This window comes from Sminthopsis crassicaudata, chromosome 2 (assembly GCF_048593235.1).
Source record: "Sminthopsis crassicaudata isolate SCR6 chromosome 2, ASM4859323v1, whole genome shotgun sequence".
Lineage (NCBI taxonomy): Eukaryota > Metazoa > Chordata > Mammalia > Dasyuromorphia > Dasyuridae > Sminthopsis > Sminthopsis crassicaudata.
In genome coordinates this window covers 438,610,947-438,634,827 of record NC_133618.1, presented here as the reverse complement: position 1 = coordinate 438,634,827, position 23,881 = coordinate 438,610,947, and the positions used below count along the sequence as shown (strand labels likewise).

General features: G+C 38.5%; 1 protein-coding gene across 7 annotated transcripts in view; it reads right to left on the bottom strand.

The window, feature by feature from the left end:
• RALY (RALY heterogeneous nuclear ribonucleoprotein) overlaps positions 1–23,881 on the bottom strand; it is a 54,765-nt gene that overhangs the window by 17,071 nt on the left and 13,813 nt on the right. The window contains exon 2 of one of the 7 annotated variants that reach the window (XM_074292430.1): positions 17,841–17,898. The exons of the other annotated variants lie outside the window; for them this stretch is intronic. The gene's annotated coding sequence lies outside the window, so the exon portion shown is untranslated. The remainder of the gene's footprint in view (positions 1–17,840; positions 17,899–23,881) is intronic. 7 annotated transcript variants of the gene reach the window in all.

The following is a 23,881-nucleotide window of genomic DNA, read 5'->3' as shown; positions in this document are numbered from 1 at the left end:
ATTTGTCAGTTGAGACTTATGAGCCTCGTTCTCACTAGAAAGCTGGGCATTGACAAATGCCCCACTAGGTCCCTCATCTGTCATGTGGCCAGGAGGTGCCCAGTTCCAATTACAGAGGGTGAAAATAACAACAACAACAACAAAAATCCACCCTGCTTTAACATAACTCATTTACCAATACTCAGGCACCTCCTCCCAGGATGTCTCCAGTTCAGAAGGGAGCTTGACTATGCAGTAGCAAGCTGAAGTCCTTGCTGTATCACTTCCTTAATCATTCCAGTCTCTAGGACTTCAGGAACTTCCACCTGCAAGGATCCTGAATGTCTGATTTTGAGTTGATCATTGGGGATAGGAGGAATAGGGTTAACTTCCTCTCTTCCCCCACTTTTAGAGCCCAATCTAAAAGCCATTTCTTCCTGATTGCCTCCCTGATCCATCAGCAGGTAATGAGCTCTTCCCAGAGATTCCCAAAGGCATTTTTGGTCCCTCTGCAATGCAATTTAGTAGCAATGTGATTAGCTTTATAATTAGGAAGACTTGAGTTCAAGGGCTGCCTCTAACAAGTACTGGTTCTGGGACTCTGGGCCAGTGACCTCACCTCTCAGTACCTTTGGCACTGCAGCAACTCTAAGACCCTAAATTGGAGAAATGATGATAATTTGCAGTGGCAGAGGGAGTGTTATAGGATTTCTATAATGAGGAAATCGTAGGAATGTTAAAAAACAATGCATTTATCAGATAACGTATATTATATGTCTTCCTTCCGGACTGACTATGAGCACCGTGAGGTAGGAACTCTTGACTTCTCTAAATTTTGTATCTCTCCCAATACAAGACCTTCTATATATCACAGAGTTGGAGACTGAATCTATGATTTTATTAATAAAAACACAAGGAAAAAAATAGATAATATTACATTTCAAAATATAAGTTAATTTGTGGTCTTCATGGATCCTTATATATGGATTAGTGGTCCCTGTTTTTAAAGGGACCTGATCTAAAGGTCCTGATCTATATACTCCTGATCTAGAGCACCAAGAAATTAAGTGCTTTGCAGTTACACAACTAAAATCTGTCAGAGATGTTAACCTGAATCCAGGTCTTTGTAGCTCAAAAGCCAGCTCTCTCTAGCTACTAATGTGACCCCAACATAATTTCAGTAGACTCTTCACTCATTTTGCATTTTATTATATACACTATTTTCTTCCCTTCTCTTTCCTTTTCTCTTTAAATATTTCCCTCCCTCTTTCCCTTCCTTTTATTTCCCTTTATCCCACCTCCCTTCCATTTTCTCTCCTCCATTCCCTATTTGTTGTCTCTCTCTTTTACCTCCCTTTCGATATCATTACCTTTCTTCTTTTTTTCCCACATATTCTTTCTCCATTTTTTCCCTCTTAGCCTTTAGTTTTCTCTCTTCTCCTCCTAAGCTCATTAATATTCTAAAAATTAGTCATGCTTTATAGCAAGATTACAAGATGGGAGGTGGTAACTAGGTCATCAGTTCTCTCCTCCAGCCAAAGCCCACCAGATATGCCTTTTGCTAAGCAGAATGGGGAAAAAAGGAGCCCATTTTTGGGATGAGGAAGCTAAGGTCTTTTTCACCAGAGATCAAATATGGAGAGAGGCTTTGAGGTAGGGGAAGCCTCAAAAGCCAAATTGAAACTCAAGAGTTCCAGATTTTCTAGTCAGGTCTACATATATTCTCAGACACCAAACATTTGCCCCACCATGAAGAGGCTTGGGTTTGGCCCCTAAACTTTGGGATCCTGGCTGAGACCATTTGGGCAGCTCTGGGATCTCACTCAGCTCACTCTCAGTGATGGATAAGGGGGTGGGAACCTCCAAAAGGGTTCCAGTCAGTGAGATCTTGAGAAAATGGAAGTTTAATCTGGGGTTGAGCTGTTATTCCCTGGGGTGCTGGAGCATTTGATTAAAATCTTTTTTATGGGGAATCAATATTTTCCTCATTAGAACATTCCTTCTCCTCCTTAAAAACACCAGGAAGCTCCTGAAGGGGTTGTCCTCCTTACCAGGTCAGCATCTATCAGATTCTACCCTGCCTGCCATGTTTGATTTTATTTCAGAAATATGGCTAAGAAAAATCTCACCCTAGGTGCTAACTCAGATGGCCCTGTCACATCCTGTCTCATGGCTGACACACAACAAAGGTCACTGGGGCCCTATCCTATGATCACAGCCCTAAAACATGTGAAGATAGGACAAGTCCATTTTCTTATTCTGAGTCCTTCCTTATAGTGGCTTTCATCAATATTCAAAGCCTGAGAGAAGTGGAAGGATCTTAAAGACCATCTTTCTCTTTCATATTACAGACGAAGGAGACTAAGGTTAAAGTGACCTGTCTAAGAGCACAGAGGGAGAAGGCAGCATGAAAACAGCAAAGTGAGCACTGACTCTGGAATCAAGAAGACCTGAGTTCAAATCCTACCTATGTAGTCTTGGGCAAATCACTTAAGTTTTACTCAAACAGACTAAATTTCCTTGCAGCTTAAAATCTATGATTCTCTGAACAGTAAATGCATTTTAGTGGTATTCAACATTTGATGGATAGCCCATACATACTATCTCTCAGTTTGTAAAGGCAGAACTAGTTCCTTTGCAACCCTCCAGCTGATTTTCATTCAGGAGAATTCCCAAAGTGCCTCCTGTGATCTCAAAGCTATAAATTTGGAAATTCAGTGTCAGAGCTAACAGGGCCTTCAGAGACCACTGGATCCAACCCTATCATTGTGCAGAATCAGAGAGGCAAAGTACTTCAAGGTCACACAGAGTTAGTGGTACACTGGGGATTCTAATACCGAGTTAACCAAGAAGTTAAGTGCTTTGAATTGGAATCATTCTAGAAAAGGAGTATGTTACTGATCAGAGAAATGCAAATTAAGACAACTCTGAGATACCACTACACACCTGTCAGATTGGCTAAGATGATAGGAACAAATAATGATGAATATTGGAGGGGATGTGGGAAAACTGGGACACTGATGCATTGTTGGTGGAGTTGTGAAAGAATCCAACCATTCTGGAGAGCAATTTGGAACTATGCCCAAAAAGTTATCAAACTGTGCATACCCTTTGACCCAGCAGTACTACTACTGGGCTTATATCCCAAAGAAATACTAAAGAGCGGAAAGAGACCTATATGTGCCAAAATGTTTGTGGCAGCCCTTTTGTTATAGCTAGAAACTGGAAGATGAATGCATGTCCATCAGTTGGAGAATGGCTGGGTAAATTATGGTATATGAAGGTTATGGAATATTATTGCTCTGTAAGAAATGACCAGCAGGAGGAATACAGAGAGGCTTGGAGAGACTTAAATCAACTGATGCTGAGTGAAACGAGCAGAACCAGAAGATCATTATACACTTCAACAACAATACTGTATGAGGATGTATTCTGATGGAAGTGGAAATCTTCAACATAAAGAAGAGCCAACTCACTTCCAGTTGATCAATGATGGACAGAGATAGCTACACCCAGAGAAGAAACACTGGGAAGTGAATGTAAATTGTTAGCACTAATATCTGTCTGCCCAGGTTACATGTACCTTCGGAATCTAATACTTAATGTGCAACAAGAAAATGGTATTTACACATATATATTGTATCTAGGTTATATTGTAACACATGTAAAATGTATAGGATTGCCTGTCATCGGGGGGAGGGAGCAGAAGGAGGAGGGGGATAATTTGGAAAAATGAATACAAGGGATAATATTATAAAAAATATATATAATAAAATTAAAAAAAAAAAAAAAGAAAAAGAAAAGGAGTATGTGAAATGAATATCCACAATTCTCAGATCTCATCCCACTACCCATTAGGACTAGGCTTGGTAAAGGTCATCAACTTTTTTTTTAAAGGAGCAAAATATCAAAATTTGGGGACAAAACAAGGCTCAGTTCCTATGTATTACTCTTCAATAAGGGGTAGAAGTGAGGACTTCTAGTGTACTGGCTTAACTTCCCCTTAAGCAGTTCCCCATTTGAGGATCTTTTCATTTTCATCCTTGTCTCTCAATACTTCCCTTCCCTGTCTTGTTCACACTATCACTCTTATCAGCTGAAATTCTATTCATCTTTCAAGACTCAGTCTTTTCTCAGGAGAAAGACACCCCTTAGAATGACTGTGGAGTGTTACTAGGTAGAAAACAGTGCTACAAGGACCCCTTGTTCAAAAACTATCTTCTATAGGGGTTTGGGTTCAATTTAACCATGTATGTTGACATAGGGTAAGAGTCCAAAACTGTAGAAAGAAGACTGAACTTGAAATTAGAAGGACCCAATTTAGTCACTTCTAGTTGGCCTTGGAATCCACACAGTCCAATCTCTTCATTTTTTGGAATGAGGAAAACAAAATCTTGAGAAAAGAGGTAACTTGTCCAAAAACATACAGAAGTTAGGGATAGAAACAAACTGTATTTTAACACTGTATTGTTGGGTTTTTTTATTCCAATGTTAGAATTTATCTCACTATTCCATGCTCTTTAAAAAAAAAAAATCTTAAAAAAACTATATGTAAAAAGAAAGGATTAAGACTCATATTACTAAAGATCAGTAAGAAAGGTGCCTGAAATACTTAAGATGATGTCATGAAGAATACTGACCTAAGTAATCAAAAAAACAGGTTTCTAGTTAAGGTTCTGCTTGCACTAAAAACTATGAACCCAAGACTCTCTGAATCTCAATTTCTTCATCTGTACAATGGGAACATTCTTTGCCCTACTATCTTGTAGGGCTTTTGCAAGGAGATGATGAATATGAAATGCTTTGTAAAACAAGAAATACTATATAAACATATGAAGAGCATGCCCAAAAGGGAAAGGACTACATTTTCCGGGGTTCATAGATGGAGAGTGGACAAGAAGAGAATACAAGTGTTTATTAGAAAAGAGCAAGGTCTCCACTGACCTGAGTTCTCCTGGCTCTTTTACATTCTGAAGACCTTTCTACTCTCTCCCAACCAGGCTACTGTGTCTCCCTTTGACTGGAGACAGAAATTTCTCAAAAGGAGAATAGCTATAAGATGTGAGGATGTCTAGGAAAATGAGAGCTACAACAGCAAGAATTTAGATATGTAACCAGCAGTGGACCGATCCCAAGGCAAGCAGGGCAGGTGCAGGAGACATACTTGCTATTGAAAGCAAAAAAGTGGCAAAAATTAATCAAATTAGGATGAAGACATGCCAAGTTTCCAAATCCCATCTTTCCTTACTTCTAGCTGGAGAGAATTTGTCCAAGCTTTCTACATTGGAGGCATGATTATTGAAGGATACAAGCCTCAAATTATTCTAGACAATGAAGAGATGCAGAATTGAAACTCCAATTATAAAGTTTATTATTCAATTTTTGTCTTAAATAGATGTTGTAGATTCTAAACCTATTGGCAACTTCTAGACTGCTAGACGGCCCCAAAATGGCTAATTTAGCCCTGAGTTAGTTTCAGAAGTTGCTGGTTCTAAATGGGGACAAATGAACCATAGTTGATTTATGAAAGAGAATTCCCCTTGTGTAAATCTAGAGTTGTGGGCAACATGAGCTATGATCAGGAAGAGATAATGGCAACAAAGTGTTTTATAAATCAAAAAGAGTGTGTATGTATATGTGTGTGGGCTCCTATCTTAGTCAGGTAAATTTCAGAAAGGGAAGGGTATTAAAGACCAATCCATACTGCAGTAGAAGTCTTCTGACAACCTCCAGTGAGAGGGGAATCTATTGCTTTCCAGAGTAATATACTGCACTTACAGACAGTTCTGTTAGGAAGTACTTCTTTACTAGCAAAGCCTAAATCTACCTCCCTGTAACCTCTATCCATTGCTACTTGTTTGACACTCCAGGATCTGAGTAGAATATTTCTTCTTTAAAAAGGGAGAAGCAGCAAAATATAGTGAAAAAGCCACTTTGAGGTCAGGAGAACTATTTAAATATGTTTCTTCATTTGTAAAATAAGAGTGATAATGGAAGCTATGTCTGCTTCCTAGGGTTATTGGAAGAACTCTTTAAAATAATGAAAATGAAAGGGCTATGCAAGTGTGAGTTATTAAGACAACACTATAAACAGTAAAAAACAAACAATCCCCCCCCCCCAACCAAAAATCCAAAAACATTCCCCAAAGGATAAGTGGTCAAAGGAGATGAACAAACAGTTCTCAGAAGAACTGCCAACTATTAACAACCATATGAAAGACTGTTCCAAATGACTAATAAGAGAACTGGAAATAACTAAGGTTCCATCCCACACTCAGCAAATTGTCAAAGATGACAAAAATGGGAACTATTAATGTTGCAGGGGCTACAGCAAGACAGGCACACTAATGGAGCTATGGGGGGTCCATCCCCCCCCAAAGGAATTATTCAAAGTAATTGAGTAAAATGCCCATTTTACCCCTGAGATCCTACTACTAAAAAGATCAAAGTGAGAAATAAAGTTTTTATGTAGAAAGTTTATTTCCTGTTTTTCCTCATTCCAATTCATCATGTATTATATATATATGAACTAAGCAAAGTGAAGAAAGCAAATCAAAGAAAATATATATAATGACAACAATAATGCAAATGAGGGAAAAAATTTAATTTACAATGACCAATCTTGGTCCCCTCAAAAAAAAAAAAAAATACGGAGAATATACCTCCCTCCCTTCTTTATACAGGAGAGGTAGGTAGAAGAGTTAAGGAGCCAAGATACTATGGCTATGGAATCTTGTATATACTGTTATATTTGACTGGTATATTAATTAATTTTATTGAATTGCTTTCCAATACCCCTCCTTGCTTTACTATTAGAAATGGTTCTCTGAGAAGGTTGTGGGGACTAAATGTGGATTGCAACATAAGTATTTTCACCTTTTTCAAGTTGTTGTTTGCGTGCTTGTTTTTTCTCTCTCATCCCCCCCCCCATTTTGATCTGATTTTTCTTGTGCAGCATGATAAATGTGGAAATATGTTTAGAAGAAATGCACATATTTAACCCATACTGAATTACTTGCTGTGTAGGGGAGGGGGAAGATGAGGAGGGAGGAAGAAACATTTTGCAAGAGTGAATATTGAAAACAATCTTTGCATGTGTTTTGAAAAATAAGCTCTTATTTAAAAAAAAAAAAAAGGAAATGGTTCTCTGGGGAGTGGAAGATGGATATATTAATAAATGAATATAATATAAAAACAAAATATACTAACTAGTAACAATTAACTTTCTTTATAAAAGACAAATGCTCTTGACCTTAAGAGTAATTTTGATTATATTACATCCTTTATTCTCCATTTGTTTCTTTCTCCTCAAGCAGAACCCTAAGCTCTACAGGCAATGACTCTGCTTTGTGTGTGTGTATATATATATATATATATATATATATATATATATATATATATATATATATATATATATATTCTCTTCTATGCTGGACACACAGTCCCAAACTTGACAAATGCTGGATGATTTATAGAAGGACAAAGAGAAGGAAAAAAAAAAAGCTCATGAACTTTAAAGTTTACAGAAAGAAAATGTCCATTTCTGAAGCTTTTTGAATCGTACAAAAGCATCTTGACTACAAATCTTATGAGGCAGGCAGTAAGAAAAATCACTCCCTGTCACAAATGAAAGAGCTTAGGCTCTAAACTTTGCTAACAGTCCTAAGTAGAGCTCATCAATATCAAACTCAGATCTCTTCATGTCCAAGTCCAAGTCTTTTGACAATAGTAGAACCTAACATCAAATGAACCTTACTTAACAGGCCATGCTGGAAGTCCTAAGTTCTCATCAGACCCTGAAATTCTAAGTAGATTCTTGGCCCTTTTCTCCAGTTATCTACTCCTCTTCCCCTATTCTTTACTAAATAACCAAGGCTAAGATAGGCTGCTGGGAATTATTCCACTCTGACAGTTATGGTAAAAACTGAAAGAAAAATTCCAAAGAAGGTCCCCACCCCTCCACTCTCATTGAAATAAGCCACCTATCCAGATGGCAACAGAGGTGACAGGTAAGATGTCAGAGGCCACCTAGTCCAATCCTCTAAAAATTGACAGATAAGGAAATTAAGACCCAGAGAGATTTTGTAACTTGCTCAAAGTTACCCATTTGGAATAAAGCACACTGGGGTTGGCTTGTGAATCCATAACACAAACCTGGAAGAGTTCTGATACTGTGCAATGGGGCTCATGGATAAGCAGTCTCGGGATTAAACTAGGAAAAGCCTATGGGGAGAATAGGGAAAGCAGAGAAGATAGCACAGGAAAGAATATTGCTTCTGAAGTCAGAGTATCTAGGTTCACTGGTTTCTCCTGTTTACTGCTGGTACAACCGAAGGGTAAACCTAGCCTCCTGCAAGATCATACCCAGCTCTAGAGTTATGATATGATATGGTAAGAAGATAGAAGTCCTAATCCAGAAAAAAGTAACATTTGTAAAAAAAAAAAAAACCATATGAATTTCTAAGGACCCATCATGAAAAATGCTTTCCACTTTCAGAGAGAAAACTGATGAACTCTCAATGTAGATAGACATACTTTATTTATCATGGGTTTTTTTGTTTGTTTGTTTTTACAACATGCTTAATGTGAAGTCATGCAAAATATTTCCACATGTATTTCTGATATCACATTACTTGCTTTTTCAAGGAATAGAGAAAGACAGGAGGGAAAAAGAGAATTTGAAATTCAAAAAATTTTAAATAAATGTCAAAAATTAATTAAAAATTAAATGGGGGAGGGGGAGAAAAGCCGTGTGAAAAAATTCAAACAGTATGAACCTCAGATAGCCTCAATCAGCGCCTGCCTTCCAACCCTTCCGAATGATTCTGAGTTCCCCTGTCCTTGCTTTACTTCAATCTATTCCTCTGGTTTCATGCTGGGCTCACCATTACATGGGAGGACTAGCCCTTATCCAAATCCTGCCTTCTTCTTTCATCTGTCAATTACCTCTGGGCTTTGTCATGGAATATCTACCAGAGCCATGCAAGTACCAGCCACTGAAACATCTGTGTTCTTAGGTCTATATATTTCAGCTACACCCTAACCTGGCCCACTCTAATCTGGACCTGCTGCTGCTGTTGCTGATGACTGACCTGCATGGTTTTCAAAGGGCTTTCACATTCATGATCTTTTCAAAACCGTCCTATAAGGTTGGCAAGGCTGGTTTTTACTTGGATTTAGCAGATGAAAAAATTAAGGACCAAAAAAAATAAGAGTCAAGAGTAGAAGACCACAGAGAGGAATGGGAAAACGCAGATGAACTGAGACAAAACAAAGTAAGCAGTAAGTCGGGACTGAACCTAGATCTCCCGATGGCCCAACTCAGAGCACATTACACTATCTTCCAACTAAGTCCCAGGATCTCTATGCTTGATCAGATTGAATTCTTGACCACAACCTATCCCTAACTTGCCCTCCATAGTCATACCTCAACTTCAACTACCTCAGGATAACTCTGATTCCTAAACAAAGAAATAGAAAAACTTCCTAGGCCTGAAGTCAACTTTTCCAAAACCATCTGGTCCCATCTCTTGTTTCCCTGACTGTTTATAAACATTCTGTGACTTCTTCATTTTCTCTCTCTTGAAGTAAACTCATCCACAGGAGGGCCTGAAAGCTGTAACAATGCTGGCTGATTAGTGCTTCCCAGAAGCCCCATCACTGAAGACCTGCTGCCACAATTCTTACCTTGCTTCTTCCAACTCTGTTAGCCTCCAATTAACAATACAGGAAAGGGGGAACATTACTAACTGAATAGTCTTTTCAATAGAATCATACGATCTCTGAGTTAGAATTCAATTCTCTGGCCAAGGCATGAATTGTCTCTATTTAGCTTCTGTTTCATGTGGTATTATCACCTCAACTTAAATACTACTAGTAATGAGGAACTCAGTCTTCACATTAAGAATTTTATATTTCTACACAGGAACTACAATATAAATAGAAAGAATGACCTGCCCCCAGACACAAAATAAATGTAACAAAATTATAAGGACCAAACAAAATTCTATTGAAGTGAAATAAGAAGATATCCCCAATCTATTCCTTCAAGGAGGTAAGAAGTACATAGGTATTACACACTGCACGCTTCTTTCAATATATCAATTAACTATGTTGACTTTTTTCCCTCTCTGAAAAAAAAAAAAAAAAAAAAAAAAAGTCTTTTGGTCACATGGAATGGCTCTTCAGAAAGAGAGGGAGAAGGATATATGGATACTATGGTAATGTAAGAAACAGAAAATGTCGATAACAACTTACTTACTTTAGAAAAACCAAGTGTTTCCTTCAAAATTCTTTTCAGATAACCTCATTTACAGGAAGCCCTTATTCTCCAGCAATAAGTGAGGAGGTTTTCTCTTCACCCCACTTAAACTTGTATTTATACTATGTACATTTATATGTGTACAAACTTTTGCCAATAAAATTTAAGCTCCCTGAGGACAGGGATTTTGATTTTTTGGTCTCTGAAACCTCAGTGACTAATAAGTTCCTTGTTCATAGTAACATTAAATCAATGTTTTGCTGAAACTGGAAACTGAGTGGATGTCCATCAACTGAAGAATGGCTGAATAACTTATGGTATATGAATGTTATGGGATATTATTGTTCTATAAGAAATGATCAACAAGCTGATTTCAGAGAGGCCTGGAGAGACTTACATGAATGATGCTAAGTGAAATGAGCAGAACCAGGAGATCATTGTATGATGATCAATTCTGATGGAGATGGCTCTTTTCAACAATGAGATGATTCAGGCCGGTTCCAATGATCTTGTGATGAAGAGAGCCATCTACACCCAGAGAGGGGACTATGGGAACTGAGTGCAACTCACAACACAGCATTCATACTCTTTTTTTGTTGTTGTTTGCTTTGTATTGTGTTTTCTTTCTCATTTTTTTCTTTTTTGATCTAATTTTTCTTGTGCAGAAAGATAATTGTGGAAATATGTATAGAAGAATTACACATGTTTAACACATATTGGATTACTTGCTGTCTAGGGAAGGGGGTGAGGAGTAAGGAGGGAAAAATCTAGAACACAGAATTTGAAAATTATCCATGTATAATTTTGCAAATAAAAAACTTGAATCAATGTTTTGCTGATTGACAGTTCATACCTGAATAGTTCTAATTGCTAGGAAATTCTTCATTCTTTATATTTCATTTGTTGCTAATAACCTCTCCTAATGTTTACCAAGGATGAGTGAGCTATATATCACTGAGAGATTACTGATTTTTAAAGAATTAGAGAAATAATTCTTTTTTTTTTTTTTATTCTGCAATTTTATTTTATTTTATTATTTTTTTTTTTTAGGAATTAATTTTTTTTTATTATATATATATATATATATATATATATATATATATTTTATAATATTATCCCTTGTATTCATTTTTCCAAATTACCCCCCCTCCCTCTATTCCCTCCCCTCGACGACAGGCAATACCATACATTTTACATGTGTTACAATATAGTCTAAGTACAATACATGTGTGTGAATATCATTTTCTTGTTGCACAATAAACATTAGAATCCGAAGGTACATGCAACCTGGGCAGACAGATATTAGTGCTAACAATTTACATTCCCCTCCCAGTGTTTCTTCTCTGGGTGTAGCTACCTCTGTCCATCATTGATCAACTGGAAGTGAGTTGGATCTTCTTTATGTTGAAGACCTCCACCTCCATCAGAATACATCCTCATACAGTATTGTTGTTGAAGTGTACAGTGATCTTCTGGTTCTGCTCATTTCACTCAGCATCAGTTGATTTAAGTTAGAGAAATAATTCTAAAGAATAAGAATATAATTAAATACTCTTGGAGACTAGCCCTGTCTTTGCCATTAAACTGTGTGACTTAGCAGGCTGAAGCATACTGTTCTTCATTCTATTTTTCTTTCCTTTTTTTCCCCAACATGGGTAATATGAAAATAGTTTATATGACTTCATGTGTATGATGGGCACCATATTGCTTATCTTCTCAATGGGTACAGGAAAAGCTGGAGGGAGAGCAAAAATGTGGAATCTCAAAAATTTTTAAGTGAATATTAAAAATTTTGGGAGGAAAGAGAAAAAGTTGAAAGACAGACACAAAGAGAGAGAGATTTAACTTCTCTGGAACTCAACTTCTAGCCAACAAATAGGGATAATATCAGAACTTGTCTTAGGAATTATCTGATGCAATCACTATTTTAAAAGAGGAAGAAAATGAGACTCAGAAAGAAGCAGCTTGCCCAAACTCACCCAGTAAGTGAAAGGAGAGCTAAATCTAAAACCCAGGTCACCTGATTCCCCCATCCAAGCCTCTTTTCCCTTCACCTTGCTCATTACTGAGAAAATCAAATGAAGGAATGGACTGGGAAGTACTTTGACATATATAAATCACAGTATCCAGATGCAAGGGATCAGTAAAAATATAATGAGCATGATTAAATCTTTCTCCAGTGATCCCCAGACGACCTCACAGGGCTATAGGGTCAACATTCTGTATATCAATTATTCCATTGGGACTTGAAAACAAATTCTTCCTCTCTGATCATAGGACTAAGAGCCAAGAGACCCATATTCTAATCCCAGCTCTATCAATAAGTGGCTGATGTGTGACCCAGAAGGAAGATCCCTTTCCTATGGTGAACCTCAGTTTTCTTATTTGCATAAAGGGAGCCGGACTAGATCATTCCATCATAGATCTAGAGCTGAAAGGTTACCAAGTCCAATCCCTTCATTTAACAAATGAGGATGTGAAATCCAGAGGTTAGGTGACTTACTAGATATTTTAGAGTCATAATAATACATGGCAGAGCTGGGATCAGTTCTGCAACTCCAACTCCATCAGACTTCCTCCTATACATCAGTCTTCAGCCCTTTAAGAACTCTTCCATCTCTGAAATTTTATGATTTCTTCCAGATCTAGGGAAAGCATGGGCCCAGCCTGGTGGGATAGTCAAAGACCCTTAGAAGCAAAGGGTATGGTGAGATGTATGCTACACAAGCTGCCTCCCCAGGCACCAACTTGTTTAATTCTTCTTGATGAAGGGCCAAGAATAAATTGTAGGTGAACAGCAGAGCATTTTAATGAGTCTGTAGACTAATGAATCTTTTCCTTCCCTTCGTCAATTAGAATCTCGGAGCCAGTTCCCAGAGGACCAATTTATTGGGAGCTGAGAGAAGCCTTTTGTTCAGCAGCTGGGGGCCTGGTTATGGGGCCTGGTGTGCAGGCGCCTAGCAGCTATTCTGTTCACTCAGATAAGACTTGGAACATGGAGGCTCAAAGCTTAGGGGACACATCCCCACATCTGGGGTTCCTGGATTCCAATAAAGTAGATGGGAGTGCTGTCTTTCTCTCCTATGGTCTTTAATCCAATCCAATCCAGCCTCCTTGTGACATATAGGCCATCTTCCCAGTCAATCATGAGATCACAGGTTAAGAAACCATCTGGTCTACCCCTTTCATTTTACAGATGAAAAAACTGAGGCCCAAGGAAGTCTAATGATTTGTCTAACATCACATAGGTTTGTAACTGTCAGAGGCAGTGTATTTATCAACAAGGATTTATGAAGGATTTATTATCAGACAATCTGCCAACCAAACTATCAAGCATTTTTTAAGACCCTATCTGGTGCCAGCCACTTATATTAAAACAAAAGTGAAATAACGTCTCCTCTCAAAGAGAAACATGAGTGTAAACAAAGTATACATGGGGTAATTTGGGGATGAGGGGAGGCACTAGTGACTGGGGGATGGGCACAGGGAAAGGCTTCATAAGGAAACTTGTGACTCGTAAGAGGAGAAGATGAGAGGGCATTCTAGTCCTGGGGATCAAGGAAAGGCACAGAGAGACAGGAGATGGAAAGCATCAGCACACTCATGATGGGGAGTAATATTTAATGAGGCTGAAAAGGTACCTGAAGTCAGGTTGTAAAGGGCTCTAAATAGAGAAGGGCTTGTATTATCAGATGTACTAATGAGCTGTCCTCTCAGCTGTGCTTGACTCCTCATCTATTGTGAATTCTGCTTTTTCATTTCAGATTTTGGTAATTTAGTTTTCTGCTCTCTTTTAAAGATCTGAATTAGGTAATGGAGTTTGTATATTTTATTACCTTTTTCATAAGACCAGATCCTAGTTTTATTCATTATTCAAACTATATGGGTTTGGGGTTTTGCTTCATTTTCAATTTTATCTCCTTTTGTTTTCAGAATTCCTAATTTTGTGTTTATTTGTTTTTTTTTTTAATTTGTTGCTTTTTTTCACTAAAGTTTATTCCACTTAGGAGCCTGGCACCTCTCAGTTTCTCAAGCAGACCTGATCCTAATGGAGCAAGAACAGCTAAACAAAGAACATCTAGCTTAAGGGGGGGAGGGGGGACAGAAAGGGAAGAGAGAAGAGAAAGAGGGGGAGAGAGGGAGAGGGAGAGGGAGAGGGAGAGGGAGAGAGAGAGAGAGAGAGAGAGAGAGAGAGAGAGAGAGAGAGAGAGAGAGAGAGAGAGAGAGAGAGAGAGAGAGAGAGAGAGAGAGAGAGAGTAAACATACAAAATGTTTAAAATGTTAAATATAGGTCATCTAGCCTCTACTGAGGGAAAAAAAAATTGGGGAACTCATTTCTTTCCAAAACAGCCAATCATATTTACAGACAAGTAACTATTAAGAAGTTTTTCCTTTAATCCAGTCTAAATCTGTCCTTGCAACTTCTACCCCATTGTCCCTAGATTCCATGATACTAGGCCTAGAGGCTGGGGTTGGACCCTGCTATCTTTCAGATTCATTTTCTTTGGGTTTTGATAGGAATCAAAGTCAGTGTTAAGGTTGTAGCTCTAAGGTCAAAATGTGCCTCAACCCACAATGCAACAAGGGATTTTCCCCTGAACCTAAATTGCTTTATTTGCCTACTGCCTAAAGTAGAGGCAGGGACCAAAATCTCCCAAATAAAAGGTATTTCAAATCCTCTTTGATCTTCCTAGGATAAAGAACCTTAAGCCTACTATTCATGTCCATGGGTGGCAATAATTAAGAAATCGCAAAATAAAATCATAGAATTCAGCCAAATAAGATATCTGAGACTTAGACTAAGTGGCTGGGAAATGGACACAGGGATATGTTTGGTATATGTTTGTCAATTATCTTCAGGCTGTGCCCCCTCCCTAACTCTATACTCTTCCCTTCTCCCTTCTCCCCCAGATGAAGCCCCGATAGCTTCTCTCCCTTTAATCACACAATAGAGCTCAAATTCATCATTATTAATTCTTAGTTTTATTTCATTGAAATTCTTTGCTTTTACATCATCTTCTTTTCCACATATACTATTCCTGACATTACAGAGGCCATTTCTTGTAACAAAAGGGGGGGAAAAAAGTAGTTCAGTAAAACTTACCAAGATATCAACTGACTCTGACAGGATATGAAAAACCCAGAATTGTGATAAAAAAACCAACCAAACAAAAACATTAAAAGAGAGGTGCATGCTCCTATTTTTTCAGGGCCAAACCTGGTTATGCTAATTACAGTGTTTTATTTTGGAGTTTATTATTTTCTTTTATATTTACATTTCTTTTTCATTTTGATTCTCTTACCTCTTCACATTTCAGGAAACAGTTTCAAGATTCCCCTTTCCCAATCCAGGATCATTAACCCTAAGAGTTAATGACAAAGGCTTTGAAATCCACTCCCCTACAACCTCCCACTGAAGGAGGCTGCTAGAGGTCTCCTAAAGCTTATTCTCTCCATTATCTTGAATCTGAAAGTTACTGAAACAGTAATCCCTCCCTGAAACAGGCTTGTCTCTGGAATCCTCATTCTGCATCCTTAGCTGAAGGAGAATTTTCCCATTGATCAGCAGAAAGAATTGACGGTTTCTGTGAACAAGGATCGACAGGGGAGATGGGATCAGAAAAAAAACAGCAAAACCGAACTTTTCTTTGAGAGCCTCTAAACTGCAAGAGCTTCTCAACCAGAAAAGGAAGATGAAAACTCCAATTCTATTGCAGAATAGAAGAATCCCCAAAGGAAAATTGGAATTCTAGTGGCTTCGACATCTCGGACGTCAAGAGTTGGAAAGAATTTTATTGATCATCAAGCCCAAATCCCTTAATTTTATAGCTGGGGAAAATTGAGGCCCAAAGAGAGGGTAGGCCATGGCTAGTGATCACACAGGGAGAAAGGGACTAACCATTTACATAGCATCTACTACATGCCAGGAACTCCCTAAGCAATTTTTACAAATATTGTGTCCTTTAGACCTCACAACAGCCCTGGGAAGTCAGTATTATTATTATCCCTATTTTACAAGTGAGGAAAATAAGGCACAAAGTTTACATGACTTGCCCAGGAGCCAACCAGATCTAAATAAGTGTCAAGTGTCCTGGATTCCAGGAACTAAATCTGTTCACTGGGTGATCTAGCTGTTTCTAACAGAGTGAAAAAGAGCCTAGAAAATAGGGTCTCCAGACTCCCAGCCAACTTCTCACTGAGGAAAGAGCCCTATTCTCTCAAGCTTTGGAGATGCAGCTGTGCTGTATGGGGAAAAGAAGCATGTGCCCTTGTGTAGGTATGGGAGGGAAAATGGATTGTGTGTGTCTGTGAGAGGGAGAGTGAGAGGGAGAGATATGCGGCTTTCCCTGGAGGCTTCCTACCTACCACTGAGGGGCAAACCTGTTTGGAAATATTTCTCATTAGAAACGGCATTTTGACACCTAAAAAAAAAAAAAAAAAAAAAAAAAAAAGCACAGAGATAGAGACAGGCAAGAGATACACAAAGAAAAACACATGCAGACTAGGAGAGCCAGAGTAGCAAAGCAGGAGAAAGGGAAAAACCTTGTCAAGGCAAAAGAGCCCTGGACCTGGAGGCAAAGGATCTGGCTGTGACTGAGCTCAGTTATTGAGTCTCAATGAATGAGGAAGTTGAACCAGAATTTCTAAATTATTATCCTACAAACATTGTATAGACAGACAGAGAAAAAGAGAAATGAACCCACTGTAGCAGAAAATCAAAGAAAACATTGCTACTGGTAAGGCAGATGCTCCTATTTATCCATCAGTTTCACAAGAAGGTGTTTGGAGTAAAAATATTGTTAATGAAACAATTTTCAGAAAGGTTGAATTACCTAGGGGAGAGAAAGAAAGAGCAAGAGGACACTGGAGAGGAGGAGGTGAGCTTAATGAGAGAAAGGCATGGATGTCTATGTGTGTATAGAAAAGAGACATCTTGACTTAAGCAGCTTGTATTAGATAAACTTGATACAACAGTGTGGGACACAGAGCAGGTGCTGAAGAAGCCAGCTCTTAGGAGCAGCTTGGGACAATGCAGACCTACTGGGTGTAGATACCAAGTCTCAACCATGGGCAGAGCAAAGAAAAAGCCTAGATGAAGCTCAAACCCTATCTTGAGGTTAAATCCAGATTCACAGTCCATACATATATACTTCAAAGCCTATCTCAAATGCCTCTGTAGCCTCTCCCTTCTAATCTTAGAGCACTTTAGTCTTTATTCCCTGATCACACTCTCTTTTTTATTATTTGCCAATATTTCACCAGACCCTCCCCTAATTAGACAGTCAGTTCCCTGAAGACAGTGACTGCATCTTACTCACTTTTTGATCTTCATTAGCCCTACAAAAGCAAGTACTCAATGTTTGTTAAATGAATTAATCTAATACTAAATGGCCCATTCCTACCCTCATCCACTGCTTTTGGTGAGGCAGGAGGCAGAAGGGATGTCGAAGCCTGAGAAAAACTGATACTGGGGAGGATAGGAGACAAGATTGTTGTGTTTAAGGATTAGAAAGGGTGTAACATGTGCTCTTGTTCTGTTAAAAGAAGCTGAAGTATAATAGAGTAAGGGCTAGCTTGAAGCCAAGAAGATCTAGCTTACCAAAGCTTTGTGACCCCAGGCCAAGCAGTTAAAACTCTTTGGACCTCAGTTATCCCATCTGCAAAAGAAAGGACGGAGATGATCTCTCCAGTTCCTTCAGCTCTAAGCCTACCATTCTAGAACCTAATATTTGGTCCTAGGGGACAGATTTATGCACAACAGTTGGAAGCTGCAAATGATACAAATTAAAAGTTTAAGAAAAAACTTCCTAACAAAAGAGAATGAGGCTCTCAGGAGGAGTGAGTCCACAGGATAGTATATTTAACAACTAGAAGGGACTTTAAAGGCCATCTCATCCAATGTCTCCTTTGATACACGAGGAAGATGAGAATTTGGGAGGATGTGACTTGCTAAAAGTGACATAAGACATTAATATAGGAACATTTGAACTCAGGTTCCCTGAGTCTCATCTGACTCCAAAAAAGTCTTTTTTTGTCTCCCACCATTTGAAGTCTTCAAATGAAAGTTGCTTGTTAAACACAAAACTTTGTGTAACAACACAAAGAGATTAGCTAGCAGTTGGATTTGATGGCCTTCGATCCTTTAGATGTTGTGAGTTTTAGGTGCCAACTCTTACTGGCTGTAGGATGAGACTCTAATTGACTCCATAAAATGAGATTAATTGTTATCTTTGTATTCCTAGCTCCTAGCATAACATCTAACATATAGTAAAGTTTTAGTAAATGTGAGTGAATTGTATTATTTGTTTTTACCTCCTCCAAGGCTTGATGTCAAGGGACAGAACTCCTAAGTTCCTAGGGCTGGTTTTGGCCCCTAGTCTTGAAAGGTAGCTCAAAATCAAGGATTCCAAAACAGTAAGGCATGGGGCAGGGGAAGGAAGGCTTGTGGGAAGTGTCTTTAAAGGTTGGTTTATGGTGTGGCCTGAGGTAAAAAAAAGAATAATTCTGTCCATAATTGATTAGCAGGTGGGCCCAGAAGCAGGGCTAAGCTATTTAGAGCCTGCTCTTTTCTAAGAACAGCAGGTAACTGTGAGGTATGGGAAGCTACTGAATTTTTTGGTTCACAGAGACGCAAAAAAATGGAAACGGTGGGAACTGCACATAGCCAATGTACAATTTTTTCAATGAAGTAGAATGAGGAAAAGGAGGGATGGAAGGAAAGTAGTCAAGCAAAGAGAGACAAGAGTGAGGAGCAAAAGAGAATAGTCAAAAACCACTTCTAGGCCCATAATACTGTAAGTTTCAGCCTGTTTTAGCCTTTATACTCTTGGGAAGGAAGCAAGTTTAAAACTGATCAACTCTATGGAGGCTCAGGGAAATTAGGCAATTTGTCTAAGATCACACAGCTAATAAGTTTCATCTAAAGATTTCAACTGATAACTGATTTGCTTGATAACTCCAAATTCAACATTCCCTTCTATTGCATGGACTCCAAACAACGAAATTAGTTGTAGCCTGTTGATCATTTGAGCTTCAGGACTTCAGCTATCAGACTGGGAAAGCTTAATTAGCTGATTAGCCAGGATTCACAGCTCTGTCAACTGCTCTTTATTGAGGAACCTGAAGGCTCACTGGAATCTGCCAAGGTGAAAGGATTCTTTGATCTCCTATAACTACTGTAACTAGAGCAATATTACTCAGAACCAGGATAAAATAAAGCTGTGATTCTGATAGGAGCCCCAGGACTGGAGTTTTTCCACTCCCCTACTATCACAGGATTCCAAGCTTTGTAGTTCTTTCCCTCCAGTCCATTAGTATACCACCAGAAATTCCAAGCCTATTCTCCATCCTGATCTCATATATTGCTATGATAGCATAAGGACTGACAAGAAATGCTGTGCAGAAGAAAGCCTTGGGTTTGAGTTAGGAGATTTAAGTTTTTGGTTTTTTGTTTTTAAATTTAAATTTTATTTTCATTTTCAGTTGAACATTTTCTCTCTCTTTTCCTCCCCAAATCCCATTAAGAAAGTAAGAAATATGACACTCATTATACACATACCATTCAGTCATACACATTTCCTCATTAGTCACTTGCTGAAGAAGGGGAAAAAAAGGCAAGAAAAATAAAGGAGAAAAAATGCTTTAATCTATATTCTAAGTTCATTAGTTTTCTATTTAGAAATAGATAACATGAATCTTTTGAAATTGTGGTGGGTCACTGTACTGATCAGTTACTAAGTCTTTATTTTCTTTTCAGTTTTCAAGTTTATTTTCTTTACAATATTGCTGTCATTGTGTAGACTGTTCTGATTTCGCTGACTTCATTTGGTGTCAGTTCAATAGGTCTTCCTAGGTTTCTCTTCATTGTTTCTTATAGTATAACAGTATTCCATCATATTCATATACCATAACTTTTCAGCCATTCCCCAATTGATGGGCATCCCCTAAGATTTTACTTTTTCAAATTCACCATGAGTAGCTATAAGAACTTTTGATATATGGATCCTTTTTCTTTTATCTCCCAGGGGTAGACTTAGAAGTGGTATCGCTGAATCAAAGGGTATGCAGTTTTATAACTCTTTGGCATATTTATTTGGCATATTTAGGAATGTGATGAAGACAGGAAGGGAGAAAGAAGGATGAGGACGAGAAGAGTATGGAGAGACAAATGGAAGAAGAGAGAGAAGAGAAAAAAGAATTGAGATGGGAGAAGGGAAGGAGGGGGATGGAAAAGATCAGAGGTAGTGGGTTTCCTCTCTGGAAGTCTTCAAGCAAAAGTTAAATGACCATTTGTTAGAGATATTGCAAAAAGGATTCTTTTTCAGGTATGGATTGAATTAGATAGCTAAAGGTTCCTTCCAACCCTTCAATTCTGGATTTTTTGAGAGGAAGAAGCAAAGAGGGAGACAGGAAGGAGACAGACTCATCATTAAGATTCCTAGGGACTCGGTCAGTCTTCAATATCTCTCTAGGCAAAGGAATAAGGTCACCTTCATGCATGCTCCAGAAATAACTCCTAAGTATTAAGACTTAGGCTTAGTACAGCCAATTGTGCCAAGTGAAACTAAAAAACATTCTCATCCTCTCTAGGACCAAGGAGGCTGTCTCAACTCTTGTATTGTATACATGGAAGACTTCCTGCACCCTAGATAGAAAGTCCCTAGAACAAAAATCTTCAACAGGCACTGGTATTTGAGGCATGTTTTGTTTGGCAAAGTTGAGAGAAGGGTTCCAATTTCCCAGCCTCTCCTATGCATTTGTGACCCCAAAGACAAAACTAGACAGGGGCCAATCAAATGATTTGGGACCTAAGGTTTCTTGTCATCCTAGCCATCCAAGCATAAGGTATTGGACTCTGCCCCAAAGAGCAGAGGAAGCTGTTCTAGTATGGGTAGTAAATAATTTGGGCCTGCCATTGCTTGTGGGCAGACATCACTCTGAACTACTCATCTATCAGAAGTGCAGATTAATTGCAGTCTGAAGAGACACACTGACTACTGCTCTCTGAGGAGATGTGAACTCTGTCTTGGGACTACAGCTCTCTTGCCTCTCCTACCCATTGCCCAGAAAGAGCTCTCGTGTCTGTAACACCCTCAAACTTGTTTTCTGAGAGGCCCTAAGCCCTAAGATGTCACTGTACAAAGTGCAGAGACTGAATTCCACAGGGGCAGGCTATTTACAATAAAGCAGCTGAAGAGTAGGCATAAGCTCAGCTGGTTTGTTGTGTTGAGACGTGGGCTGGGTTTCTGGCTATATAAATACAACCTCTTTTCTCAATCCAGTCCTTCCTCAGCTACCTAAGGTCTCTTTAGCTCAGTCCAGACTAGCCTGTGCAGAATTAAGTGCTAGATGTGTGAGAAACCATAACCTCCTTTCAGGAGCCAAGGCATTGCTGTAGCCAGGTTTTACACCAGGTGAGTGGTCTTCCCACTTAAGCTACCCAACAATGAAAGGCAAAGAGAATGGTGGTTAAAGGACGTTCCCTTTCACTGAAGTGTACAAGCAATAGTGTGTTACTGCTCACCAGGGACCTTGAGTCTTCACAGTAACATATGCGACTTGACTTATCACAAAATAAATTTCTCCAGACACGGGAGAGTAGGATTTTCTGGTGTTAAAAATATGTGCATTTATAAGAATCCTTAAAAAAATTATCTCTGGATACACTGCCTAAGTACTGTACCTCAGGCAGCTGTCTACCCCCTCATCCCATCTCTGTCTCTCTAGGCCTTGGATTCTTTGGTCTATAAGATGGGGATAATGATCACTGTTCCTCTCTTCTTCATAGGACTATTTGGATGAGCTGAGACAATGAATATAACAGTTACCAACTATAACTTCAAAGCTTTCTCCTCTCAAATCACTCTCTCTCTCAGAAAGACAGTGGACTGTAGGTGTGGAATGCAACACATTTTCCAAAATGGACAATTTGTTTGGATTTTTGTTGATTGGTTTGTTTTTTCCTCAATTGCATTTTTTTTTTTTTTTGTTATATGAGAAAATTATTTGGGAGGAAAGGAGGGAATTGGTGAGAAGAAAATGATTTTTAAAAAAGGAAATATACTACTGTGCAAATACACAGGGAAGTAGGAGAAAATACTGAGCTATGTGATGTCTCACATGGAGTTAGCAGAAGACTGAATGGCCAGAAAGCTTGGGTTTTCTAGTAATAGAGAACTCTCAACTCAAATGTAGGATCCACATCATCAGCTTTAAACACAGGAAGCAAGGGACATGTAATCTTCTGCAACTATCATGGTCTCTTTTTGAACTCCTGAACTAAGAGAGAAAATCATGTGATTAGACTAGATAATATTTTATTTATCAAGGACAGTGGCATTCTGAAGTCTTTCTCAGTTTTGAAATGCTATCAATCAATCAATAAGCAGCTATTAAATGTTATTAAGAGTATGTACCAGGTCTGGTGCTAGAGAAAAGAAGAATGAAAATCCTTGCCCCCAAAGAGCTTATATTATTATAAGGTATTTTTTGGAGTTGGCTATCAAGGCTAAGCCTCCTACAGATGAGGCCTGAAGGGGGTTGAGTTTTAAAAGAATTAGGTAAAGCTTCTAAGACACTGAGTAAGGAGGGAGGGCATGCTATGTTCTAAAGTCCCTTCTAACGGGAACATTCTGTGATTCTACTGGTGTCACAAGAGAGAAGATTCATTCAGTCATGCCTTTTTCAAGATTATGAGCCTCCCATTTTTATCTTGGAAATTGGAACCAGTTATTATGGAGATCACTGTGATGTTTCACACATGAATACTATGTGGAGCACAGTAATCAAGAAAAGCTTTTCATTCAGCAAATACTTTCAGAAAGTAAGAGCTATTTTTTTGTTTTTTTGTTTTTGAATGACTGCCCAGTTTCTGGAGGTGAGACAGGAAACAGACCAGAGACTAACTTGGAAAGTAAAATTAGCTTGATTTTAAATTGTTTTTAATAATTTATTTCTCCAGATCCTGATGCTGTCTTTCCTGGGTGAGTTGGGGGCCCAAGAGAAGAACTTTTAAAGTCCAAAGCCACACAGACTTACTGGACCAACTCTCAGCATCCAGTGGTTACACTGCACAGTGGATGCTGAAGAGTACATCCCCTTAACAGAGGCCCAAGTTGGGTCAGAAGCTATAATCGTATCCAATAAATAAACAAAAATGATAAAATATAAGGATAGTCAATGATGGAGAATTGGCTGTGTAAAGACAACCAATCATAAGAATACATTAAAGGCTTGTTATGTGCCAGACATTGTGCTAAGCACCTAGGATACAAAGAAACAAGCAAAAATAGTCCCTGCTCTCAAGGAGTTTACATTGTAATGGGGAAAACACAAGACAAAAAATAATGCAGAAGAACAATGGATGTAAGCATTGCTGACCTTGGTTGTAGTTAACCTATCTGTGGGCTGATAGAAAAAGATATATAAAAAAGAAGTTAAATTGATAGGTATTAGATGTGGAAGAATGGTAAGATTATGATGAGGATACAAAAAGGGCTTTAGAAAGTATCCAGACCATCTTCCTTATTTTATAGATAAGGAAACGAAGACTCCAAGAAATCAAAGTTTTGCCAAGTTAGTGAGTGATTGAGGAAGGGTCTGAATTCAGTTCTTAACTCCAAAACTAGCATTCTCTCTGAT